Below are 16,507 nucleotides of genomic sequence, written 5' to 3'. Positions count from 1 at the left end.
GGGAACCTGGGCCATAGGTGTATGTAATTCCAGCTGTTTGTCAGAGAGAAGGCAACAGAAGAAAGCCCGGATCTCACTTGGTTAACAAAAATCCCACTCCTCCTCATCTCCATCTGCCCTTTGACTGTTACTGGTAACAACTTGGCTGTGAAGTCCCAAGCATCCAATGGGGCAGGTCCCTCTCACTAAGCCTACAGAGCTCAACAGTAGCTCCAGACAAACAGACAACACCCTGACAGGGAGTCATGGCTTCCCAGTTGCTGACAGGGAAGACACCGAAGCCTTTCATGTAAGCTGACCTCAGTGGGGAAACTGAGACTCAGAACATATTGAGCGTGTTCCGGTCTCTAAGCATATTGACGACTTGGCTAGGCATAGGGTCCTCACCCAGGCCTTGGTTTTTCCATCTGTCAGAGATGGATGACAAAGGAGCGATCAGGTCATGTCACCTGGATTGCAGCAGGACCCAATGACAGCTCGAGGAGGCCTGGGGCCCATGAGTGCTGGAGCCTGCAGAGCCTGCAGGGCGAGACAAGGGAATCCACTCTGAATCACCAGTGGCAATGGAAATGCTCGCTGTAGGGGGTTCACGCTGTCGAGGGGCTGGCCAGGAGCTGAGCCGTGATCTGCACAGGCAGGAGAGCTGCTGCCAGCTGGTCCCCAGGGTGCAGAGTGGGGCAAGGGGGGGGGCGCAGTCCTGGGAGGGCTTGTGCGTCAAGAGACTGAAGGAACACTCCATTGCTCTGCAGGCGTTGCTGACGCCAGAGCTGGCATCTTGCCAACCTTCTCACCCACTCTGCTTTCTGCAGTAATTCTCTCCAGGCTCTGATCATCCTCTTTGGACATAGTTCCCCGCCCAAGCATGGGTTATGCAGACAGAAAGAGCCGGGCAGGAGCAGTGAGAAGCTTTCAGGAGCTCTAGACACAGAAGAAGATTCCAGACGCAGCCTGAGTATGGGTCCTCAGGAGCCTGAGTCCCATTGTAACTGTCCCCGACCCTTACCAGGGGAATAGCCGGGTCAGGAGGCAGGGATGTTGGGTCTCAGCCCAGTGTTCAGTAGTTAAGCCCTAGCAAGTCCCTTCTCTTTTGGTGAGCTCTTTTTTTTTTTTTTTCAAATCTGTGAAAACAGAATAAAAACAGGAGCTGTTGAGAGGATGCCATGATCTTAGCTGTGGCTGTTTTGAAAATTCTACAGTGCTCTAGGTAGCTGTGTAAAATGAAATGGAAACAGTCATTACTGGCTGAATAGTACAATTGCTGTTGGTTGAGCTGTGTGTGCAGAGTCTGCTGTGCTAACATCATCAGCATGTGTCTCACAGAAGAGCCCATAACAGAGCTTAGGAATGAATGTAAGTGACTGGTCCGGGATGGGACTAGCATGTTCAGCCATGGGTCGTTTGACTACAGGGCTTGTGCTACTCGTTATGATCTGTTCCGAGAGTGTGATTTCAAAATACCCTGAAATGCTACTGATGGCGGGTACAGTGGGAAGGAGAAAAGATCGCCATTGACTGCCTTGTTGGCATCTCACATCCAATGAGTCATTTGATGCCATCTTACTCTCTGTCTTACAGTGAGACAATTGAGACTCAGAGATTCAAGTCACCTGTCCCAGTCACACAGTCATTGTCAACCCCGAGACTCAGTGTGCCCTTAATATAAACAGCCCAATTCATTTGTCTCTTTACTGTCCATCCAGTTGGTCTGAACATTCTAGAGACAGAGGGGCAGGAGGAGGGGGCCTCAGGAGAAGGGACAGGTAAGACAGTCCTCAGAGGAAGCTGGCTCTTGCTGAGAAGTGGAAATCTGGGTGGTCTTGGATCTAAATCTCAATGGCCTTTCTGCTCCCTGGGGGTAGGGAGTGGCAGGTCCTTTCCCTCTGCCTGGAGAGTGGGAGGGAATGAAGCCTGGGGAGCTGCCAGGTTATTAGCAGCTTAGGGTTTCCTCTCCAAGCTTCTTCTCATTACAGAGAGGCTCATAGGCATCTTCAGACAATCACACCCCATCCTTCCGCTATTAAACCTGGCTTTCTGGAGTGCTGCCTGGCAGCCTCACGTCCAAGCCATTCATCTTCTGCCTTGGGCACCATACAGACCTTTATCTTGGGATTGGTGGGTGCTGGTACCCACTGAGCTGGGCAGAGCAAGGTCTTTGTCAGGCAAGAAGGGGCTGCAGCCTCACGTTCAGGTTCCGCGCCACCAGTAGCCGAGAGAGAAGTCTGATAGAGGAAAATGGTCAGGCCTCTGCCAAACACTAGATTATCTACAGTTCAAGAGCTCTACACCCCAGCCCTCTTCTCTACAGAGTCTCAGCTGGTTGAACCCAGCAGAGTGTTGAGTTTGCTGTGCCAATGGAGACAGAAGCAGAGAAACAGAAAAACGATTTGTGCAAAGTCACAACGTTGGAACCCAGGCTTCTGCTTCTCTTCTCAGCTGCTAGGCTCCATGTGGAATGCTGTGATCAGGTTACTTCACTGAATCCTCAGAATATAAAGTTCAGACATGACACTGCCTCCTCCTCCCCCCCACCCCCTTTTCCCATTTTGAGACAGCCTTGCTATATAGCCTTGCTGGCCTGAACTTTGCTAAGGAACCTGGAACTGCTTCCTCTCTGATGCTGGAATTATAGGCATGCCTTCCAAACTCGCTTTCTCATTTCTGTTTTCCAGATGAGGAAACTAAGCATTCAGAATTTAAGAGACTTGTGACTTGAAGCCTCGTAGCCTGTAGATGGAGGAACTGAGCTTTGAACCCTGTGAGGTCTTGGGCCTATGCTTTTTAAATAACTCTTTTTGCTGCTTCATCTCCATGGAGACAAGGAAGCAGGCTGTGATCTTCCACCCACCTGGGCCTGGAAAATGGTTGTTCAGGTTCTGGGAGTAGGTGGGGGATCCAGCCAAGCCACATTCTTCTTCATCATAACGGGGAGACCTGTGATCCACTGCTGACCAGATTCTCCTTTATCAGTGGCCATTTGGTGGTGTGAGAATATCTAGAGGATTCGGGGGCCTTTGCCACTCTTGTAGACACTGCCTTGAGCCTCGGATGGGCAGGAGGATTGGAGTATGGACGTGGCTTGTAAGATAAGTCTGTCTGCATCCCATCTTCATTAGCAGAGGAAACTGAACCAAGTTCATTTTATTAAGCAGAGAACCGACAGAGTCTGGTCAAAGTCAAGGAGCCACGGCCAAAGCCCCTGTCCCTTAGGTTTCTAGGGAGGAGCAGATGGCACCGGAGGCTGGGCCGGGAGCCCCACACCCTGGTGACTTTAACAAGAAGATGACAGTGAAAACTGCCACTCACAGGTTCACATATGCTGTGCTGTCTGATCAAACATGCATACCATGAACACATGTCTACACCATGATGTAGACATGCCACATTCTCAGACAAATAGTATCTATGCACCTTTAACAGTACATGTGGGCAAGTGTCTTGGATACCTTTGTATAGCTTCCATCCCACCTCAGGGCCCGAAGCAGACACTCTTAAGTGTTCTCAATCAAGCACACAGGTTCTCTCCTGAAGACACGGGTTAAACCACGCCCTTTTCTCCTTTTCCCCTGCTAAATACTCCTGGTCTCGCCTCCATGCATATCCACTCTTGTACTGTCACACCCCCACATGCAGACTGAACCACTTTCTCTCCCTGCTTCTTCTTCTCATCTCTTTCTCTTTCACAACCACCCACGCAGTAATCCTAGCTGCTCTCTCTTCCTCTCACCCACACACTCTGTTTCCTGGATTTCCACAGGCTCGGCTGTAGCCACCTCCCCAGTGCATTCGATGGGAAAAAGCAATCTCTTGCCTGGTGCCATCTCCAGGATAGTCTCTTGTCTCTCACCACAGGTCAGGGGAATGCCCTGATGCCCACAAAGCCAGGCAGAGGGATGGAAGGGGCCAGAGAGGATTTGTCTCCTCAGTCAGCTGACTGCTTGCACTCAGAGTCAGGGACAGCCTTAAACAGGAACATCTTTGGGTCTGTGCTTTAGAAAGCCGGCAACCTAAACACAGTTCTTGAAGACAGGTGACACTGGAGCCACTCTGTCTAAAGGAGTGATCAACGAGTGTGGTCTTCCTTCAGACTTGCTGGGGAATAACTAAGGTGCTGGTTAACCAGTCTCATTTCCAAGTCCACCAACCGCTCCCCACAGGATCTGCACTGGAATGTGCGAATATAGACTTTTAACAGCAGTGCTCGTGGTGTTCCCACTGAAGCACGATTGCCACGGCCTCTGCTGAGCTCAGCCTGGATGGTGTTTTGCAAAAGCTGGGGAATCAAAGCATCTCTGCCCTTGTTGCCGATAGCTAATTAAGTCAAGGGAAGACAACAGGCTGGCGACAGCCCTCCTTAAACCTCTCTGCTTAAGCCCCACCAAAGAAGACAGTTACTCTGTAGTTTCTGGGCTGGAACAAGTGGAGTGGGGTGTCAACGGTTATCTTTTGAGGGGACGGTGGAGGGGAGGGAAAGAGAAAGTGTCAAAGAGATGGCGGGGCATGGAAAAACTGAGTGAGAAAGAATTTAAGGGCAGAACTACAGAACTAGAAATACACAGTAAGATGAGGAAGCAGGGGCAGCCAAAAGTGAGGTGCGTAGAGAGAGAGAGCAGGAATCTGCCCGGAGGTGAAGCTTCAGCCACAGGGGGGGACAAGAGAAAGGGGGGTCGCACCCCGGGGGGCTGGCGCTGGGCGGGGCGCTGGAGGGGCGGCGCTAGGGCCCGGGGGAGCGCTCGGCAGGAGAGCGGTGCCCGCCCAGCGCCCGCGGCTCCCGCTTGGGTCCCCTTCAGCCTCTAGCGGCTAGGACCTGGCTTAGGGCGCTGAGTGGGCGCCGCCGCTGGGCGGGGTGCAGGGATCGCGGGGCGGGGCTCGCGCAGGGACGTAGCCAGGTGAGCCAAGGCGGCGGCGCCCGGGAGCTCGGGGACCGCGCACGGCTGCTGGAGGTGAGTGGGGGGGCTCGGGGCTGGCGGGGCGCCCAGTGAGCCTCGCCCTTGCCACCTGCGCAGCTGCTCGCACCGCCCCAGAGGAAGGTGGCGCATCTGGGCTCCAGTCCCTGTATTCAGGGTGACCTTTGCCAAGTTGCTTCTGCATGGAACCTCAGTTTCCCCATCTGTACAGTACAGGCTGGGGAGATCTCCGGGCTATCCAGCAGCTCGGAAACGGGAGGACGCCCTGTTCCGGGGTGCCACCTTCCCGAGTTGTGTGGGCTCCAGCTGTCGTGTCCTTCGCAAGGCTGTCGTTGTTGGGGGTGATGCAGCGCCCAGGCTCACTCATGGGCACCAGATCTAGCTCTAAGCCCCCGCCCGCTCCGGGAAATCCGGCTGCAGGACCCAGGAGCCTGAGCGTGAACGGACGTGGGCGCCTGTGGAGGCAGCAGGATCGACTGTGCCGGACAGCACCTCAGTTTCCCGCGGGAGGAGCGGCCCGGCAGAGGGGGGCTGCTGTAGTGCTGGTGCGCAGGTTAGCCACACTGCCACTCAGCTGAGACCTCCAGGGCCTGATCCCATCTGATGAAACCAAGAGCTTTATAAAGTCCCCCAAGGGACTCCTGAGTTTTCCTCGCCTGATTCTCACAGCACTGATATTCCATTCCCCATTTCGTTTAACTATCAGAAAGGGCCGGCTCCTTTCTGACACTCCACCGTGGAATGAAGGAAGGGGGGAGGTACCGCCTAGGGCCTTGGAAAGACCTCTGAGGAATCTAGGCAAAAGGTCTCCACGTCCTCGCTCAACCCCAAATTCTGGGCTGTACTCAGGATGGAGATAGGGACTCCTGTGCTCCACATCTGGGTTTTCCAGACGTTGACTAACAGCTAAGTGAGAAGCCGCAGGTGGCCCTAGAGCAAGTAGGATCCTGACGTGCCCCTCCCTTCTCCAGATCCCAGAGAGGGTAGGTAGGTCGGTGGCCCTGAGGGGGCAGCTGCACTATAGACCCAAGTACCACGGTGGTCCGAGGGACGGTCTTGTTGCTTTGGAAAGTGGGAGATGAAATTCGATGCTTGTCAGGAGGGAGGGTACAGTGAGCTAGCTGTCTTGCCTGCAGCCAGCCTGCCCTGTCAAGTGACCGAGACCGGGCCTCGATCCACGTAGGGGGGCTGGGGGGGGGGCTGAGGCATAAACTGAAGCTGATGACTCGCTCTCTCTCAGCGGGAGGCCGAAATCCCTGTCAGGAGCCGACCTGCCTTTGGCTAGTTCCAGCATCTTTCAAGTTTGGTGCTGGAAGAACTAGCGGCAAATATTTGCTGCTGGACCACCAAGGTTTCCAGGCCCCGATTTTTAACCTGCCCTCACTTTGCAAGCCGCACCCTACCTCCTGCACCCCTTTAAACGAAGTTAGAACCCACTCCGTGTTTGCACAATGAAAATCAGGGCTTTAACTCTTTAACTCTTTTCCCTCCTTAGCCAGCTTTGCCCTGTCTCCCCATCACAGTGAACCAAGCTTGTGGACTCTTTAACTGGCAGCCTAGTTCACGTTCATTTTCTGAGTTGGGGAAACTGTGGCCAGGCAGGAAGAGTTTGCCAGAGCCCTTCTGCAGGCAGAAGGCAGCAGGACCCTCTCTCCCTGGGGGTGGGGGTGGGGGACAGGGATGACATTTTAATGCAGGGGAGGGTCACAGCACCCTACAGCACCTGGAAGGCGGGAAGACACACAGTGGCCTTTTCTCTGTTCTCTAAGTCTTCAGGATTTGATTCTCTGAGCCCTTGCCAGGTGAGAAGTTCACACATCACAGGCCCCCTACCAAGGTTGCCTCCCCACAGCCCTGGGGCCTGGCCTGGGGAGGCACCTTTTCCTCTAGGGCAGCTCCTAGGTTTCCAGACATGAGCTCATCGAAGCAGTTGATGCCAGGAAGGGAGGGACTGAGGGGAAGCAGTCAGGGCTGCCCAGATTGGGAGACCATGGGCTCTAAGAAGCAGAGTGGGCCCTGTTGTCAAAGACTTGCAGGCTCTCTGCCCCATTGTGCTGAGGAAACAGGATCACAACAGTCTAGGGGAGATCAGCCAGGAGAGGATGGAGCCAGGCTGAACTCCCCAGCTCTATGGTGCCAGGCTGATCTCTGCTACCTGCTGGCTTGCCAAGTGACCTTGGGTAAATCCCTTGCCTGCCTGGGACCTCGGCAGCCCTGGCTAGCAATGAAGAGGGAAGGGTCCATAGGAGCTAGGTTATAGTAGAAAACAGGACAGAACAGATTCTCCCCATAGGAGCTTGTATATACATATACACATGTATATATACAGAGTACATACACATACACACATATATAGGGTTGGGCTTTTTTTTTTTCCCCCGGGATATGGTCTTACTGTGTAGCTCTTGCTGGTCTGACCCTTGCTATGACGCTCAGACTGGCACTGAGCTTGTGATCCCTCTGTTTTAGCCTGCTGAGTGCTGAGATTACAACAGACGTGTGCTGCCTTGCCTGCCTAGAAGCTAGCTGTTTAGTCTAAATTTTAAAATGACATTTATTTACTTGTGTGTGCATGTGTGTATGTGTGTGTGTGTGGCACATCATGTCTGTATGTGACGCATACATGCACATAGCGTGTGTAAGGAGGTCTATAGTAGTTGGTTCTCTCCTTCAGTGTTGGTCCTAGGGATTGTATTTAGGTCATCTCCTTTATCTGATGTACATACCATCTCACCATGGAAGCCTTTTGTTTTAATTGAATGAATAAAACAACCGAAGAGGGATGAGTACATCAATAAGATAATTTTTGAGGGGGCATAGCATGGAAAGAAGCCCTGTAGTTGGGATGGAGAGCAGGCGGGCGGGGGGGGGGGGCTCCTTTGTGGTTGGAGAGTGCTTATCAAGGTCCAGTGTGGCATGGAAGTCTGGATTTGAAGGGTGGTCAGGGCTTCTTGGAGGAAGTGGTACCCAGAGGCATTCAGGGCACTGGGCTGGGTGTGGGAGGATGCTGCAGGGGATGGTGGGTGGAACATGCTCAGAGCTGGGTGTGGGTGGTGTGTGTTGGTTGCAGGTTGTACCCACCAATCTACCCTGCTCCAGGCTTTCAAATGCAGGCCATAGGAGTTGGGCCTGAGATCTGGCCAGAGGGAGGGGCCAATCTGCCTCTGGAGAGGCTCTGTGAGTTAGGACAGTGTGTGTATAGGGCCCTTTGTGAACTGTTTCTGGACACCAGACACTGGGGCTCAGTTGCTACCCCGTGTGACTGGAGGAGGAGTCTACATGGCAACAGCCCCCAGGCCCTGTAATTCCAGAGGCTTACCCAAAGCCCTTTTTCTGGAATGAAAACCCTTCCCCAACTGGCTGCTGCTGACATTCCATCACCCTGGTTCATCTTTTCCATTCAGTAAGGCAGCCCAGGGTAGGTCTGTGCTGACCCTGCCCCGCCCTGCCCTGCCCTGTTCACCCCCCCTGGATGCCACAGTCTATCTGTGTGTCACCTGCTTCTCCCGCATGGGCTGGCCCATGAGTGCTGCGGTCAAACTTTGGGGTTTCATCTCTGGCTGCCTGAGAGTTCACGAGCACATTATGTAACCCCTCTGGACTCTTGTTTCCTCGTCTATAAAGCAGAGACAATGCTAGGCCTTGTACTGTTATGAAAACGGAGCGAGTTCATGGTGACTGCCTAAAAAATGAGCTACTACTTATTAATAGTACTCCCGTGTTTTGATCTCCGTTAAAATAGCAAGCCCTTGAGCAGATGGCCTCTTGCCTAAGACTCCTCGTATCTCCGTGTAAATTTCTTCTTCCCGTCTGGCCAGGGTGTTTTGGAGATGGCATGATGAGCCAGCACAATGGATAGGATCTGGATTAAGCTTTAGGGGTAGCCCATAGGCAAGTGGTCAGAAACAGTTAGATGAGGCCATGGTTGGGATAGTGGGCTGACTTGTTATCATCGTCGTCGTCATTGTTGTTGTTACTATGTTCCAAGAGCTCTATGAAACCAGCCTCACAGTTTTATGATTGGGAAACTGAGGCACAGAGCGGCTAGTTCAGTGAGCTCCAATATCATGTAGCTACAAACCCAACCAGTCTGACCCCTACAGACCTCAAGTTTTACTCCTGTGTAACATAGTCCAGAGAGGCCAAGACAGCTTCTCTCGATCATGCAGTGGAGTTGGGGGATGGGGAAGCACTGATTAAAAACTAGGCTGTCATGCGCATGAGGGTCAGACATGCCACCACTCAGCCACTCAGCCTCTGGCCATTTGGCTCCCAGTGCCCCAGATGCCTGGTTCTTCTTGGTTCTCCTGCTGAGAGCCTTATCCACCTCCCCAGGCTCTGGACCTGAATCCTGAATCCACGTGTGTGCTCAGCCACAGCCACTCCCTTCTCTCCCTCCTGCGCTTCTCTCAGCATCCAGGCAGATGGTGCTCTCATTGGAGCGTGGGTGGGCCTGAAGCTCAGCTGTTGGCTTCTAGCTGTGCCAAGGAAGTCTAGTGTCACCGTGCACTGGTTGTGTGGCCTCGAATGAGAACCTGTCCTTCTCTGGGCAGTGGGAGAGGAAGGGAATGAGTGGAAGCTCTTTCTTTGAAGCTTTAGAAATCTTACTCAGCTTTGTGCTCCCACAGAAAACCTGGCAAAACAGTACTGGGGACCCCACACCAAGAGGTGATGTGGTCTGTAACAGTCACTGAGCCTCAGGGAGCAGCAGAGGTCCCGGTCCAATCACCTCAAAAGTACTGTTCTTTAACAGCTTCACTGGTTGAATGAGATTGCATGGTGCCAGGGAGGAGAAAGCTTTGCAGTGAGGGTGTGAACAGTTCACTCTTCCGTTCTCTTCTCCCAGTCAAACAAATGTTTGTTCAACTGTAGACCAAGCACGGGAGGTATTAGCCAATGTCTCTGCCCTGTTAGGGCAGAGCAGACCGATATTAAACCAAACATGGAATCTGATGAGGTTGGAGGATACCTTGAGGACGGTATGGTGAGAATGTCACTCCCAGCAGATACTGAAGCTTGCCACCTTCAAGCATCCCACGTGTGGTCAGAAAGGCACAGCTGATGGGGCAAGGGCAGAAAGGACTCAAGGCAGGGAGAGCAGGGGACAAAGGCCCTGAGGTGAGAAAAGGCGTGGTGCCTCCAATGAGCCTTTAATGATGGCCAGTGAGGCTGGAGTGTTAGGAGGATGAGGCCTCCCAAGGAGAAGTGCATCATGGGGGCAGTGGAGATAGTCATCTGGTTCTGGAGCCCCAAAAGGATTTGAGGGGGATGCTGGTCTCTCTGGTTGCCTGCATCTTTTCTAGGATGGGTGCTATCAGTGGGCCCCACACCCAGCCACTTCACGGATGGTTGCGCACAGAGCATCTAGAGCTCTCTCTCTCTCTCTCTCTCTCTCTCTCTCTCTCTCTCTCTCTCTCTCTCTCTGCCTGGATCACTGCGGTTGTATCTGAATGGACTCAATCAGGGTATGGTGGTCCAGCAGCCACAGGTCAGAGCACGTCGTTATGTCCTTGGCCAGGCAGTTCAGAGTCGCCTGAAGCCAAAACCCTGGAATGTTGGTTCGGATGCTTGTGCTCTGAGCCAAGATCTGGCGAAGCCCGTTTCTTTGGCTGTTTCCCAACCTGTACCCTAGAGAATTTCTGCTCTTGAAGCGGGGTGTGTGGATACTGCAGCGGCATCACCCCAGAAGCTGGTTGGAAATGCCTGCATCAGCCCCCCCCCCTTGCACCATCCCCTGTGCTCCAGAGGAGAGAACTGTTCTAGGCCAGCCATTCTTAAACTTGGAAAGAATTAACATCTACAGAAGCTTCCTCCTTCTTCAAGGTTTTTCCGTATAATCTTCCCAGACCTCTCTCTTTTACTCCCTAAGAACTTGGCTGCTGGCCTCTAAGCACCCTGAATTCTCTGGGGCTCCTTTTCATGAGGGTGTGGAAATGTGGGCTAGCAGGGAGGGCAGTTGGCAGGCCACAGCCCTGTGACATGATTCTTGCTCGTTCCCCTTTGGTGTCCTGCCCTCTTCCCTTTCGGATCCCTGAAAGGGTAGCTGGTACTATTCTTAGCAGGTCAGGATGGGGAGGAGAGAACATACTGGTACATTATTTATGTCTCTTTGTCAACAGGATTGCATTCAGGGCTCCCAGGACATGGCCCTTCCAGCATGGCCTTCGTCACTGTTGTGACAAGCACATCTATTATGTAGCCCTGAGGTGAGAAAGTGCTTGGCACCAGGAAGGAAGGAAAACAGTTTCCCAGGACCCCAAACCTGGTGAAAGGTGTTGAGGAGCCCATACCCAGAAGCGACATGATCTGCAAAGGCCCCTGAGCCTGAGGAAACAGCTGAGCAGAGCCCTGACCTCGACCATCCTGAAAATCCCACTCCCAAATAATCACTCTTGTTGAGTGAGATTGCATGGTGTTACAGAGGGGAAAGGCTTTGCCATCAGACCTGTCACTCCCATTTAGGCTTGTCAACCTCGTGCTGGTGAATGGAATGTGAGATACAGTGGTGATGAACGCGGGATGTGGTTCAGTGGGTAGAGTGCTGGCCCAGCATGCCGAAGCCCTGGGTTCAATCCTCTGTGTCACGTAGCCTGGATGTGGTGGTACATATCTACAATCTCAGCACTCGGGAAGTGGATGAAGGAGATGTAGGAAGATGTTCAAAGCCATCCCTAAGCACACAACGAGTTTAGGCCAGCCTGAGATACAAGACATGTAATGCAGTTATATGTATGCAACATGTATGTGCACTGATAAATGGCAAGACTCCCTACTTCAACAAGCTAGTGTGTTAGCCAGAGCCCATGCACACCACCATTATTGATGCATGAGCCACAAGCCTGATGATGGGTACATTGTGTATATGTGACGAACCCTTGCAACAGGGTCGGAGTTTGAAGACTCTTACAGAGGCTCAGCAGATTCAAGGCTTGCTGAAGGTTTTCATAGCTCATGATCAGGTTGGTTAGGGAAAAAGGAAATGATTGTTTTCTATCAAATGCTAGCAAGTTAGGCCAGGGCTTTGGGGACCCATTGTGGTCTACATTAGTGAGAGAGATACTACTGTGCTGGAAGATTAACTGATTGAGATTATCCCGTTGCTAGGAAACCTTGAGTTGTTGAAGAAGCCACGTGGGTCAAGAGTTTTCATGAGCTTGGAATAAAGGCCGGTTACCCTGTGACTAAAGTCAAACTATAAGGGATGAGTGAGTGGGTCAGGCCAGAGGTGGCATAGCTTGGGAGGCTCTGCAGAGGCTCTGGCTGGAAGCCAAAGACTATATGCTATGAAATCCCGGGAGGAGAGATGGCTTCTCTGTGCCCCTGCCCGCTTCTTGCTTTCTATTTTAGTTTATTTTTGAGACAGGGTCTTGCTATGTATCCCTGGCTGACTTCAAATTTATGGCAACCCTCCTACCCGCCTCTACCTTCTGAAGGCTGTGGGTTCAAGCGTGTACCACCACACGCGGCCACTGCCTCTGTTTTCTAGTCTGTAGGATGATGTAACAATCCCTGCTCTGCCTGTATTTCTGATGAATGAGAAGTACTAGGGAAACTGAGTGTCTCCAGTACTTAGAAGATGGTCTATATTCACTTTATATCATTGTCTGTACACCTAGATCTTTTTTTTTTTAAACTAAGTTTTCTACTTAGCATACAAAATAGCTAGGTTTCATTATGGCATTATCAAACACAGCACAGCACATGCCACAGGTTCATACATGTCAGTGAACGTTGCTCATACCCATCCCATGTGATCATTTTTTTTTTCACATAGTGCATGCTATTGATTGTGGTTTTGGGTAATATTAAGGCATCATATGCCAGACCACAGTCTAGGCGTTTGTCTGTGTGTTTGCTAGCTATAAACCTAACTGATGGATTGTCGGGCTCCAGAAGCTCATTGAGTCTCTAACCTGGCTGTGTATTAGCATCCCTCAGGTGGACCCATGGGTCTAGACTGGAGCCCAGGAATTGATATATGGACCACTTACAAGTTCTGATCTAGGCAGGATAAAGAAAGGAACTTGCTGAGGCCTTACATGGCACTGGGTGCCAGGCTAAGGCTCTTCTACTCCTTAGCTGCCCTGATCCCTGCCCTGGAAAGAAGCCAGAGCAGCCATCTCCACTGATGATGCTGATGGTGGCTGCTGACCCCCTCGGTGCTGTGCAGATACTTAACGGGGCTAAGCTGTTGTAGAGGTGGAAAGATGGACATTGTCAGGAACAGTGTCATCTCCTGGGACACCTGGGACAGGTGGTGGTCTTATTGTATTCCCGAAGAGAGGTACTGACTGACAGTGGAGAGTCATGGGTTTCAAAGCGTGTCATTGTGTCACTCCTGGTCAGTCTCCAGCAGCGAGCACCTTCCCCCCCACCCCCCCCACAAGCATTGCTTGCTAACTCTGTCACCTAGAGAGTAGGTGGGCTGGAGGGACACATAACCTCCCACGAGGTATGTACTTCTTTCCCATGTGCTCATGGTAGCCTGCTGCATGAACACGGGGTTCTTCCACGGATATGCCTGCAGGTGCTCACGTGTCTCTGTCCTGCCCACTCTATTTACTGTGTGCACGACTGGGTGGGCTCCGTTGCGTGTCATGCAGATTTAAAGCAGGCAGAACCTCTGTGTGGGGGGGCCTGTGTGCAAGGGGGGATGTGCTGCCACCCGCTGGAGTATGGCCAGCATTAAGGAAAAGAAGGAGATCCCAAAGACAAAAAGTTAGAAGGCTGGTAGGAAAGGCAGTTTTCCTGTTTGCGTATGATATAGCCTGCCTCAGGACCTTAGCACGAGCTGTCCCTCCTCCAAGCCACTCTTCCCACCCCAGACGTCCAGCCCTCCGCCTCCCCCCTGGCTCCACTCAGCTTTTCTCTGTGAAGATGACGCGTTGATTGTCATGGCTGCCTTTGCAAGTCACTCTCCACAGGCTCAGAATTGCGTGCGTATTCATTATCTTGCCCCCTAACTAAAAAAAAAAAAATCACACATTTTGTGCTACTTTTCTTCACGGCTGTGGACAGTGTATAATTTGTGCAATAAATATCGGTTGAATTCGGGAGTCTGCACTACGTATGCTTGGTTTCTTTAAATTGTCTGATTATCCTCTCCCTAAGACGTGGCGTGACATACCCGAGGCCAAAGGCTCAGCGTGTGTTTTCCGGGACGCATTTGAAACTTACATAGATAGCTATGAAGATGTTAAGAACGGGAGTCCCACCCAAGACACTTGGCATCTATTAGAGGTGAGAGGCACCGTTCTCTGGCAAGCATCGGACAGTGTGCGATCCCCAGTTTGAGGAGCTGGGTAAACTAGGTACAGGAATTAGCTCGAGGCCACCCAAATGCATCAGGACAGACATCAGAGTCAAGCGTCCTGACCTCCCGTGTTCTTCTGTAGTTGGAGGAAATGAGAAGGAAGGACTGGTTGACTTGGCAACTCTGGTAGGACTCCTGTTAGGTCCAGGGTGCAGTTAGGCCTGGAAATTGATGAGTGGCATTGAAGTGTGTGTGGCTGGGCCAGCAACTTCTAGCTCTCTGGAGTCCTGATGCCTTCTTGGGGATACATGTTCAGCCAGAACCAATCTATGCAGGCTGCCTCTTCCCCACTAGGATTTTGGACCTGGGGGCGTACCCTTGGTGGGCCTGGCAGGTGAACTGTTCTTTTCTGCTATGGTACTTTGACTAGGGGTGGCTTCTAGGGTCTTCTGGGCAGTGGGAATGGGTGGTGAGACTACACTTGGTTGTAGGCCGAACAGATGCTGGCTGGGGAAGAGAGGCAGAGGGGGTGAGGCACTAAGAGCCCCAGCCTTGGGAAGGTTCTCCAGAGCTGGCAAAGGCTGGAGTTAACTCCTGCACGAGTGATCAGGGCTATAAACCTTAGAGCTACTCTGCATCCCAGTTGCTGAGCAGTGGTAACGAAGCAGATGGTCTATTCTTGTTTTACACACACACACACACACACACACACACACACACACACACACACACACACACACACAGTGGGGGGGAGGGTGCCATTACATAGACCCGTTTGCCACCACTCTTAGCTACTTAGCCTTGTTTTATTAAGGAGGGAGCTGAGACTCACTCAGAGATGCAGAGATTTACGAAGGGTGGATGAGTGCTGACCTGTGGCACAGTAGGTGGAAGGGTGGGCTACCTGGAGGAGGCACTAGCTGAGAGGGTGGAAGTGTGAAGGCAGGCGCTGGAGATCCACCGTTGACTTTCTAGCCTAATGCCATAGGGAATGCTCCAATCCTTCAGAGCCTCGGGTTGTTTATCTTTAAAATGAAGGTAAGAATCCTTACAGCCTACAAGGATAAAGTACAATATTGGAGGAATGATTATGCATATAGGAGGAAGACATGGTTTATGGATGTGGTGTATGGACGGCTACTTGAGAAACCAGGGCACCTAGTTCCTAAAAGGTTTGCTGTAGTGGCCACTGTGGCTGCCATACCATAGGGACTCCCAGCACCTGTGACCAAGCTGGAGCCCCAGTTTGGTCTTCTATCCTCTGCAAGTGAGAGGCAGCCTCAGGCCCCATCCCAGAATAGGCACTGGGCAGAGCTGGGTTCCCAGAGCTGTCTACCCCAGCGAGTAGCCGGAGTGCCAGCATGCTTGTGCCGTCGCTCTCATTCCTCCTGTGTTTTTTCTCCCGGGTTATTTATTTTTCTGAGAGGAAGGAATGTGGAGAATTTACCACAGGGCTGGCCTTCATTTTTTTTTGTTTTTCGGCGGCACAGCAACATCTTCTATATGAAGGAAGCAGCAGACACAGATGGCAGAGTGGAGGTGGCAGAGGATCCTGGCTGACTGGGACGGAGAGGTGTGGGTTATATAACCACAAAGAGGCCCAAGGCAGATCCCGCAGTGCATGTGGCCCAGGGCAGAGCCTTGAAGTTCCCGGGCTCCTGTGAAATGCTACCCGGCCCACTGCATGCAAACTGGACTCCAGGCAAGCCTGCTGTCATTTTTCTTCATTAATGGTTTCTTCTCTCCTTCATGCTTTGGCCCATGGGGGTAGGTTAGGGCCAGACTACCTTTGAGTCTTCTAGTCTCTGGAAACTGTCCCTGGTGCTTGGAGCATCCTTCGTCTCCTCTTACACAAACCTAAGACAAATGCTTTCCTCTACAGGAAGCCTTTGGACCGCTTTAACCTGATCTCCTCCTTCTCTGTGCTCTCTCGGTATCTTGTGGAATATTCTTCTCCTCAGGTTTGACACAGCAACTTGAGGTTTCATCTCCTGTCCCACCCCCGGGTTTACTGTTCTTTCTTCAATGTCCCCTCACTCTCTAGGGACCACTCATTCACTCTCCAGCCTAGAATCCAGAAGAGTCTGGAATTGGGCTCTAGGGCTGAGTGAGGAACACATGAGAATGTGTTGCATGTGGGGGGTGCTAGTCCTTTAGTCCACACATACTGAGCCCTACTCCTGATAGCTCTGCCCGGGGTTAAGGCACTTAGCAAAGCTATGGACAGGCCTTGGCACAGTACTCAGGAGAAAGGCCACCTCTTTGTGGCCTAGAGTGTGGCAGGCCCTGGATATGAGCAAAGTTCTCTTTCCTGTTCTGGCTCGTCACTTCTCTGTCTCTGGTCCTTTGT

The 16,507-nt window shown here is 52.1% G+C and overlaps 1 protein-coding gene across 2 annotated transcripts in view; it reads left to right on the top strand.

Moving 5' to 3' along the window:
* The window catches only part of Synpo (synaptopodin), a 54,180-nt gene that overhangs the window by 19,635 nt on the left and 18,038 nt on the right, over positions 1-16,507 (top strand). The gene's annotated exons all lie outside the window — the stretch shown is intronic.

Source organism: Mus pahari, chromosome 15 (assembly GCF_900095145.1).
Source record: "Mus pahari chromosome 15, PAHARI_EIJ_v1.1, whole genome shotgun sequence".
Classification (NCBI taxonomy): domain Eukaryota; kingdom Metazoa; phylum Chordata; class Mammalia; order Rodentia; family Muridae; genus Mus; species Mus pahari.
This window is presented reverse-complemented; position numbering and strand designations above follow the sequence as displayed.